The sequence below is a fragment of the Cynocephalus volans genome, chromosome 10 (genome assembly GCF_027409185.1).
Source record: "Cynocephalus volans isolate mCynVol1 chromosome 10, mCynVol1.pri, whole genome shotgun sequence".
NCBI lineage: Eukaryota > Metazoa > Chordata > Mammalia > Dermoptera > Cynocephalidae > Cynocephalus > Cynocephalus volans.
This window is the reverse complement of record NC_084469.1, coordinates 60,915,426-60,925,741: the sequence shown is the minus strand read 5'-3', so window position 1 is coordinate 60,925,741 and position 10,316 is coordinate 60,915,426.

Genomic DNA, 10,316 nt, shown 5'->3' with positions numbered 1-10,316 from the left:
AATGAATAACCCATGCACAGGTTTCAATCAGTGTAATAAAATCTGGGCTTCAGAAGCAAAAATCAGAATTGAAAGAGAACTGGTTTTGTAGTTAGAGAAATGTGGTTTCAAAACAAATATTTGCCACTTATTCTGAACATGGGATTTCTTTTTCTTTGTTTTTAGGAAGACTTTTGTATAATATAGAGCACAAATCTTAAAATCATAACTCAATGATTTTTTTTATAAACCTATGTGACCACCATTAGATAAAGACATAGAGACTTTTCAGCATTCCATAAGGCTCCTTCATGTCTCTTCCCAATCAATACACCTCAAAGTTAATCACTATTTTGATTTCTATCACAATAGATTAGTATTATCTGGTTTTGAACTTTGTATAAATGGAATCATACAGTATATACACTTGTGTCTGGCCTCCTTTGCTGACCATTATATCTATGTTATATATATCTACATATACAAGAATGCGTGTGTGTCTATATGTATAAAATATATATATAAAAAACATTATACTCTAGTACTCTGTAATTTAACATGTTGTGTTATATTGTATGAATATACCATGATTTATTTATCCATTACCCTGTTGATTTGAGGTTTAGCTTGTTTCCAGTTTGGGGCTATTATGAGTAAAGCTGCTATGAACATTCTTGTACCAGTCTTTGGTGTACATATGAAATCAGTTCTGTTTATGTTAACTACCCCAAAATAGTATGTTTAGCGTTAATAGATATTGAAAATAGCTTTGAACGTGACTGTTGCATTTTACACTCCCACCTGCAATGTATGAGAATTCTAGTTGCTCCACATCATTGGTAACATTACTGTCAATCTTTTAAATTCTAGTGGGTGTGAACTAATACACTGTAGATTTAATTTGCATGTCTTTTATGACTAATGATCCTGCAAACATCATTCCTATGAACAATGGAATAATTCCATTACCCACATACCTGCGAATAAACATAACTGAAATGAGAAGTTTTTACAATAAAAAGTTCATACCTTACCATACAATCTAGCATTTGTAGTCTTGGCTATTTATCCTGGAGAAATGAAAACTTGTTTACACAAACACCTGTACATGAAGCAACTTTATTTGTAATAACCAAAAACCAGAAACAAGCCACATGTCTTCAACAGGTGAATGGTTATACAAACTAGGGTACATCTGTACCTCGGAAAAATACTTAGCAAGAAAAAGGACTGAACCATTGAAACACACAAAAACTTGGATGGCTCTCAAGGGAATTATGCTGAGTGGGAAAAAAGCCAATCTCTTAAAGTTATAAGCTGTATGATTCCATTCATATAACATTCTTGAAATGACAAAACTATAGAGATGAACAGATTAGAGGCTGACAGGGATTGGGAAGTGGAGGGGAGGTGGCTGTGGCTATAAGAGGGTAGCACAAGGGATGTGTCTGTGATGGAACTAATGTTTTAAATCATGATGGTAGTGGTGGTGGTCACATTACTACAGATGTGATAAAATTGCATAGAACTAAATATATACAGATACACAAATGGGTGCATGTAAAACAGGTAAAATACAATGTTTTATATATATACTTTTATATATATACATACACACATGCACAGAATAAGTTCTGTGGATTATATCAGGGTCAATGTCCTGATATTAAATTATATATTGCAATATACCATGATATTGTATTACAATTATACAAGGTGTTACCTCTGGGGGAAACTGGGTGGTGAAGGTTACATGGGATCTCTCTGTATTATTTCTTATAATTTCATGTAAATCTACAATGATCTCAAAATAAGAAGTTAAAATATAAGCACATAGCTGGGACAAGCAGTTTGCCATTTGGAAAAAAATAAAATTAGATCCATACCTCACATCATACACAAGAATAAACTCCAAATGCAAAAGGGATTTAAATGTAAAAAGTGAAACCACGTAAGACTTAGAAGAAAGCATTGGTGAATTCCTCTTTAACCTCAGTGTAGGAAAGGGCTTTCCATCTATGTCTCTGAAAACAGATGCAATAAAAGAAAATATTGAAAAATCAGAAATATTGAAAGACTTGATGACATTAAAAAAAACCCACCATAAAATCAAAAGACAACTTACAAATTAGGAGGAAATATTTTTCAAGATACACCACAGATAAAGGGTGAATATTCCTATATTAGTTTGTCAGGGCTGCCATACCAAAATACCATGGACTGTGTGGCTTAACAGAAATTAATTTTCTCACAGTTCTGGAGGCTGAAAGTCTAAGATCGAGATGTTGGCAGGATTGGTTTCTCCTACAACCTCTTCTCCTTGGCCTGTAGATGGTCACTTTCTCTCTGTGTCCTTACGTGGTCTTTTCTGTGTGCATATGCATCCTTCATATGTCTCTCTCTGTATGTCCTAATTTCCCTTTTCTTATAAGGATACCAGTTATATTGGATTAGGGCCTACCCTAACAGCCACATTTTAACTTAATTATCTCTTTAAAGGCCCTATCTGCAAATACAGTCACTAGTGTATTTAGTGACTGCAAATTTAGTGACTGCAAATACTAAAGTACTGGAGGGTTAGGGCTTCAACATATGAATTTTGTAGGAACAAATCAGTCCATTAGAAAACCTCATGGAAAAAATGGGTAAAAGAAATGAACAGACAATTCACAAAAAATATGTAAAAGTGACCCTTAAATGTGTGAAAAGAGAAATGCAAATTAAAATGATACAAAGACAATTTTTTAACCTGTCAGAATGGCAAAAATTAAAAAGTATAACAACATATTCTGTTGGTGAAAAAGGGGATAGTGGGCTGAATGGTGACCCTGCAAAAAAGATATGTCCACATCCTAATCTCCAAAACTGTGAATGTTACTTTATTTGGAAAAAAAGGTCTTCACAGATGAAATTAAGTATCATGAGATAAGGAGTTTGTCCTGGATTGTCTGAATGGGCCCTAAATTCAATGTCAAGTGTCCTTAAAAGAGTGAGGCACAGGGAGATCTGACAGACAGAAGAGGAGGTGGCAGCAATGTGACCATGGAGGTAAAAATTGGAGTGATGGGGCCACAAGTCAAGGAATGCCTATGGCCACCAAAGGAAGAGGCAAAGAATGAAATCTCCCCTAGAGTCTCCAGGGGGAGTCTGGCCCTGCTGACACCTTGATTTTGGAATTCTGGCCTCTAGAATGTGAAACAATAAATTTCTATTGTTTTAAGCCACTAAATTTGTGGTAATTTGTTACAGCAGCTACTGGAACAAATAGACAAGAGATTAGGCAAGTCTCATATATTGCTGGTGGGAATACAAACTGGTGCAGCCCTCATAGCAGGGGATTTGGCAACATAAAAAACTACCTCCGAGTTTATGTTTTGACCCAGCTATTTCACTTTTAGGAATTTACCCTGAAGATACATCTCCAACTATTAAAAAATACTGCCATTAGAATGGATGATGTAGATCACTATCTGTTGACACAGAAAAATGTTCACCAGCGTTAGATGTAGGTTTCAGAACAGGAACATTGAGCTGATTCTATTCCTGAAAGGTAAATCTATGTATAGAAGAAGGGTAAAAGGGATTTATAATGAAATGCTTATAGCAGGCAATTGTTATTTTAGGCTTCTGTGTTTTATGAATTTTAATGCTCAGTATATATCTCTTTTATAAACACAAATTCTTTAAGGCTAATCCCTCCCTCTTTGAAACCAGAGGGAATTATAGAAGGAGCTATGGACACAGCGACACATGGGGTTAATGGTGAGGTATTTTGGGGAACTCAGGCTGAAGGGACCTCAGTTCTTGCCAGTGGCTGCTGAAGAGAAAGCTTCTCAAACAATATATGAAGTTATTATAAAAAAATATATGATGTTTTGACTTCCTATTAGATAAGCATTTATTTGTTTACCTGCAATGGTCTCCCTCTTCTTGGAGCCCCCTACCTCACTATTCTCTCTACCACTGAGGGCAGTCTCCTTTCCTCCAATGAGGAAATCACATCTGACTTAAGCCTGCTATGTTGATGTCAGTCAGGAGAGAGTAATAGAAGGACCAGAGGAAGATAAGGTCCTTAGGTGTCAAGAAAATGAAGCCTCAACAATAAAAATAAAGTTGTTTCCTTCCAATTAGAAAAATGCCAGACCAGTTTTTCGAAAGCTTTCCAGGGATTCACAATGAAGGAAAATATTCCCAGCAGGCAGATTACAAATAACGAAGGAAAATATTCTTAACTGGCAAGACCAGGCTCTGACATCACTTCCTTGTAGTTACATCCCTCTGAGCAGGATTCAGCCACTCACTTACCACCTGGGAGAACTGGATGGTCATCTCTGGAAGTGGTAGTTCTATAAATGACAAAAACATTACAGCTCTACACGGTTTAGACCCACATGTCCCTGAAGGAAATGGGAGGCTGGCTAGACATGACAGCTGGGCAGCATATAGCTTTCTGAGTCTAGCAGGGGTATACTAGTTTTAGTTAATTCCAGAATTTCCTTACAATGAGACTTAAATGGTCATTAAAAAGTAAGTTGTGGAATAGCAGAAAAATATGGAAAAATCCAAAATATACTGACAGTGGCCAAAGCAGGTAATTACACAATATGTACAATGATATCATTTATCAAAATGTACATATATACATACAGATATATGTATTTACATTACATACAGATAGAATGTCAGACATCAGCAATAGAAAGAAAAATATCTAGAGGTATATCTTTAAATGTTAACATTCAAGTATACTTTTATAAACTTACATAAATTTAAACTCAAGTATACTTGCATATGTGCTGCTGAAGCAAGCACAACTTAACTATGCTTGTTAAGCATACTCCCTAATTTTTTACAAGAATCATCTATTGATTTTAGAATATGTTTTAAGGTGTTTTATTAAATGGAAGTTTTTCAAAAAATAGGTGACAGAAAGCTCACTGTTATAGCCTTTAGGTCAGATTTACAGCTCAGCATATTTTAAACACTGCAATGATTTCTCTTATATTCACTTCCAACAAACTATTAGTGTCCTAATATGCCCATGGATATTTATACAACTAGAAAAGAAGGGCTAAGAGGCTCAAACCTTACCTAGAACATGCTGCTTGTTTTATATGCCTTCTTGACAGGATTTATTTTACTTCTGAAATATTAGTCATAATGCCCTGCAACCAGTGAGAGAATGCCCCATTAATTTCCTTTTAGACTCAACATCAGGAAAATCAAAACTGCAGGGCATAAACACAACTAGGGGAGATTCATTCACACCCAGATTTCCTGTGAATTCATGATAATTTGGACATTCGTCATAGTTGGAATTCTTTATTATGAACTCCCATGGATTATCAGCTATACTTTTCCAGAAGTGTTGCTCATGTTCTGCCTTTGACCTACTTTTATTTCCCTATTGAATTGTAAGCAACATAAAGGTAGCAAGTATATCTTATCAATCTGTGTTTCATCTAAGTACTATGTACAAGTTCTTGTATATTGCAAGGCATGCCAGTGTCTTCCCCAGCAATCCCACTTCTAGTACAGTTTGTCTCTTAGGAAGTAATTATAAAAATTAACAAAAAAGTATTACAAGGATGCTCATTTAAGAATTCCTGATAATAATTAGTAAAGGTTTGGGAATAAAGCATGTATTTAATGATGTAATAGAACATTTATAATCGTAATGATTTTGGTACCAAATTTTTTTTTTTAATTTTATTTTGTCGATATACATTGTGGCTGATTATTGCTCCCCATCACCAAAACCTCCCTCCCTTCTCCCTCCCCCCTCCCCCCAACAATGTCCTTTCTGTTTGCTTGTGGTATCAACTTCAAGTAATTGTGGTTGTTATATCTTCTCCCCCCACCCCCGGTTCCAAATTTTTAAGTAGCGATTACTCATTAGGAATGGGTTAGTGAAGCAGACAGAATACAGGTAAGAAGGTGTAGAGTTGGAAAATGGTAGAGACTAATAGTTAAAAACTGAGGGCTTTAGAGTTCAGATTCTGGTTCTATCTCTTAGGACCTCTGTGACATTTCACAAGTTATTTAAGTTCCTGGTGCCTCACTTGCCTCATCAGTTTACTGGGAATGGTACTGATACCTCCCTCATAGGGTTCTTATGAGGGTTAAATGGACTATAAATATAACATACTTAGGATAGTGTATAAGTCTGTATTCTCCAGAGAAATAGAACAAACAGGTTGAGTGTGTGTGTGTGTGTGTGTGTGTGTGTGTGTGTGTGTGTGTGTGTGTGTGTGTGTGTGTATGCGCGCGCGCAGAGAGAGAGAAGAGAAATATTTAGTTTAAGGGACTGGCTCATGATTGTGGAGGTTTAGTACATCCCAAAACTGCAGGACAGGCCAGCAGGCCAAAGAGCTAGGGAAGAGTTGCAGTTAAGTCCAGAAGCAGTCTGCTGACACAATTCTTTCTTGCTCAGGGGAGATTAGTCTTTGTTCCATTAAGGACTTTAACTGATTGGATGAGATCCACCCACATTAAAAAGGGTAATTTGCTTTATTCACAGTCTTCCAATTTAAATGTTAATCTCATCTAAAAAAAAAAAAAAAAAAAAAAAAAAAAACCACCTCCACAGACACATCCAGAATAATGTTTGACCAAATATCTGGGCATCATGGCCCAGCCAAGTTGACACATAAAATTAACCATCACAAGTCCACCCCTGTCAACTTGGCACCCATAAGCATCTCATAAAACCATACTTAATATATGAATAAAGATAGTCACAAGGTCATACTTCTGCTTAACATGATACAACTATCCCGGGTACAACCAAAAAATCACTAGCTCCTTCCCCAGAAGAGGATGCAAAGTGTGGGTGATGTTTACCCTTCTCCTTGATATCCCATAATTTAAAAACTATGATGTAAAATTAACAACACTTAAATACTATGATATAAAGTCAGTATATCTTATGTTACATGATAAAAAGTTAAGAGAGAATAAAATAAAGCTTTGCTATACACACACTTCATAACAAAATAAGGAAGAAATAATTACAGTTTTTGTTTCTGTGACTGGTCATATGGCTGTAGCTAGTATTTATAACTACCTTCTTCCACTACCCATTGCATGTTCCCTTTGCCCTCAGCAAGCACCTCAGCTGGTCATGATTCTTTACACAATGGTGTGACCCAAACCTTCATTCTTGAAGGGTTTGGATGGTAGTTTTGGCAGGAGCATTTTATGTAAGGAAGGCAAATCCATATCCAGAGTGTCTACTCCGGTAAGAAAAAGAATGCTGCCCCTTCCGTGATGGAAGCCATCCAAACCTGCAACCAGGGAATGGTGCCATATTGAGGACTCAAATGCTGTTCTCTGCTGCTGGCAGACTGGGCACTCAGCAGCAGCTGCAATCAGGTTGGCTTTGGTAAGTGGAAGTTCACGTTGCTAAGCCCATGCATAACCTTCATCACTGCCATCAAGACCACTTTGTTCGTAAGCCAACTGGGTGATGCAAGGGGGGCTGGGGAAGAAGTCTGACTGGTATCCACAGAATGGGTCATCCTATCTACCTGATTATTAAAATCCTCTTCTGAGGTTGGCCTTTGGTAAGCATTTGCATAGGACACAAATATCTATACATTTTTCACCAGTTCAGAGAGGTTTATACCTCTTCCCCAGACTTCTTTGTCACCAACTTTCAAATCATGTTCCTTCCAAGTTCCTGATCATCCAGCCAAACCATTTCATGACACAGTGCATGAATTGGTACATAATCACACATCTGGCCATTTCTCCTTCCAACCAAAATGGACAGTCAGGTGCACTGCTTGAAGTTCTGACCACTGGGAGGATTTCCCTTCATCCCTGTCCTGGGATGTCCCTGAAAGGGAATGTTGTGCTGCAGCTGTCCACTTTAGGGTGGTGTCTGCCTATTGTGCAGAACTATCTGTAAACCAGGCTTGAGTTTTCTCTGCCTCTGTCAACTGATCATAGAAAATCCATCAGACCATAGGTTTGGGCTAGGAGAGAGAAGGTCGTGGTAGGAAGGGGGACCATACCCATTTGGGCTACTTCTTCATGTAATTTACTTGTGCCTTCAGGGTCTGCTTAGGCCCAATCACATACTTGTAATATATATCTTCCACTCGATAATGGAGTGCTGCTTTGCATAACCAAGTTAACAGTTTGGTGGGTTAGATAACATCCAGATAATGATGAGCAGCTCAAGTCACATGGTAACTTGGTGGCTGCTATGGTCTGATTATTTGTCCTCTCCAAAGCTTATGTGGAAGCTTGCTCCCCAATGTTATTGGCAGTGTTGAGAGGTAGGGCCTTTGGGAAGTGATTGGATCATTACGGCTATGCCCTTATGAATGAATGAATCCATTCATGGATTAATGGGTTAATGGATGAGTGGGTTATCACAAGGCATAACTTTATAAGGAGAGCAAGTGAGCATATTAATGTGTACTCTTGCCCCCTCACCATGTGATGTTCTGCCCTGCCTTGGGACTCTGCTGCAGAGGGTTCCCACCAGGAAGAAGGCCCTCACCAGAAGTGCTCCTTCAACCTTGGACTTCTCAGCCTCCAAAACTGTAGAAAATAAATTTCTTTTCTTTATAAATTAGTTTCAGGTATTCTGTTTGAAGTGACAGAAAATGGAGTGGCCCATGGTTAAGTGCTCATTCTCTACTAAAGCCCAGTAGCAGGCCAAAAACTATTTCTCAAAAGGAAAGTAGTTATCTGAAGAGGATGGCAGCACTTTGTTCCCAAATCCTAAGGGCCTGCACTGTGATTTACCTATTGGGCCCTACTAAAGGCTCCGAATAGCATTCCTATCTGCCACTCACACTTAGGGCACCATTTGATGTGCTAGATAATATGGCCCAAGTGTCAGAGTAGCTTGTGCAGCAGCCTGGACCTATCACACCACTTTCTCTTGTTCTGTGCCCACTCAAAACCAGCAGCTTTTTGGGGTCACTTGGTAAATGGCCAGTGTAACACACTCAAATGAGAAATCTGTTGCCTCTAAAATTCAGAGGCCCATCAGGTGTTTATGCCTTTTTTTGGTTGTAGGAGGGGCCAGATGCAACAACTTATCCTTCACCTAAGGACTATCTCACCGTGTTTCACACCATTGGATCCCTAGAAATTTCATTAAGGTAGAAGAACCCTGAATTTTTCTCAGATTTATTTCCCACCCTCTGACATACAAATGTCCTTCCAATAAGTACAGAGTAATCGCTCCTTCTTGTCCACTGAGTCTAATCAGCATATTGTCATCAATATAATGGACTAATGTGATATCTTGTGTTAGGGAAAGACAATCAAGACCCCTGTGAACTAAATTGTGACATATGGCTGGAGAGCTGATATACCCCTGAGGAAGCACAGTGAAGGTGTATTACTGGACTTGCCAGTTGAAAGCAAACTGCTTCTGGTTGGCCTTATGGAACAGGTATGGAGAAAAAAAGCATTTGCCAGATCAACAGCCGCATACCAGGTACCAGAGGATGTGTTAATGTGCTCAAGCAACAAAACCACATCTGGTACAGCAACTGCAACTGGAGTCAACCCCTGGTTAAACTGTCATTTTTCAAGATCCAGGTAGTTACTCTGTAACAAAGGTTTTCTTTGAAATCTTCTTTCGTGGTCATTTCATATTCTTCATCACAATAAATTATTACTTCATATTTTAAAAATCATGTTTTAAATTTAAATTAGATTTTTAAAAATTTCCCTCCAAATTTTGAAGTAAAACTGATGCTTCTGGAAGTTTAACCAGACACTGCTTTAGGAGGGATCTTCAGCGTTCTCCTTACTTGCAAGTAATTAAAGTCTTTTCCTCCTAAAAAAAAAAAAAAAAAAAAAGGAAGCTTAACCATTATCCGTCAGAGGTAAGGAAAGTGAGGCTTAGGGTAGGTACCACCTCATACAAACAGCAGCAATATTTCCTCAGACCACACTTAGTGATGGGGTTACCTGTCTCCCAGCAAGGTTAAAAATCTTTACCATGGCGGCCGGCCCGTGGCTCACTTGGGAGGGTGTGGTGCTGATAACACCAAGGCCATGGGTTCGTATCCCATATAGGGATGGCCGGTTGCTCAATGGGTGAGCATGGTGCTGACAACACCAAGCCAAGGGTTAAGATCCCCTTACCGGTCATCTTAAAAAACAAACAAACAAACAAAAAAAGCTTTACCATGGATTTGTCCTTTCTGGCAGATAATATGTACTAGGGTCCAACCCTTCTCAGTCATCTGGTCTGTCACACACAATTAGACACACAAAGTCACTTCACACTGCCTCCGTGCACACATCTAAGGCTCAGGAGGAGCTCGCCCTGTCCGAGAGATCTGTGATTCATCCATCTCAGT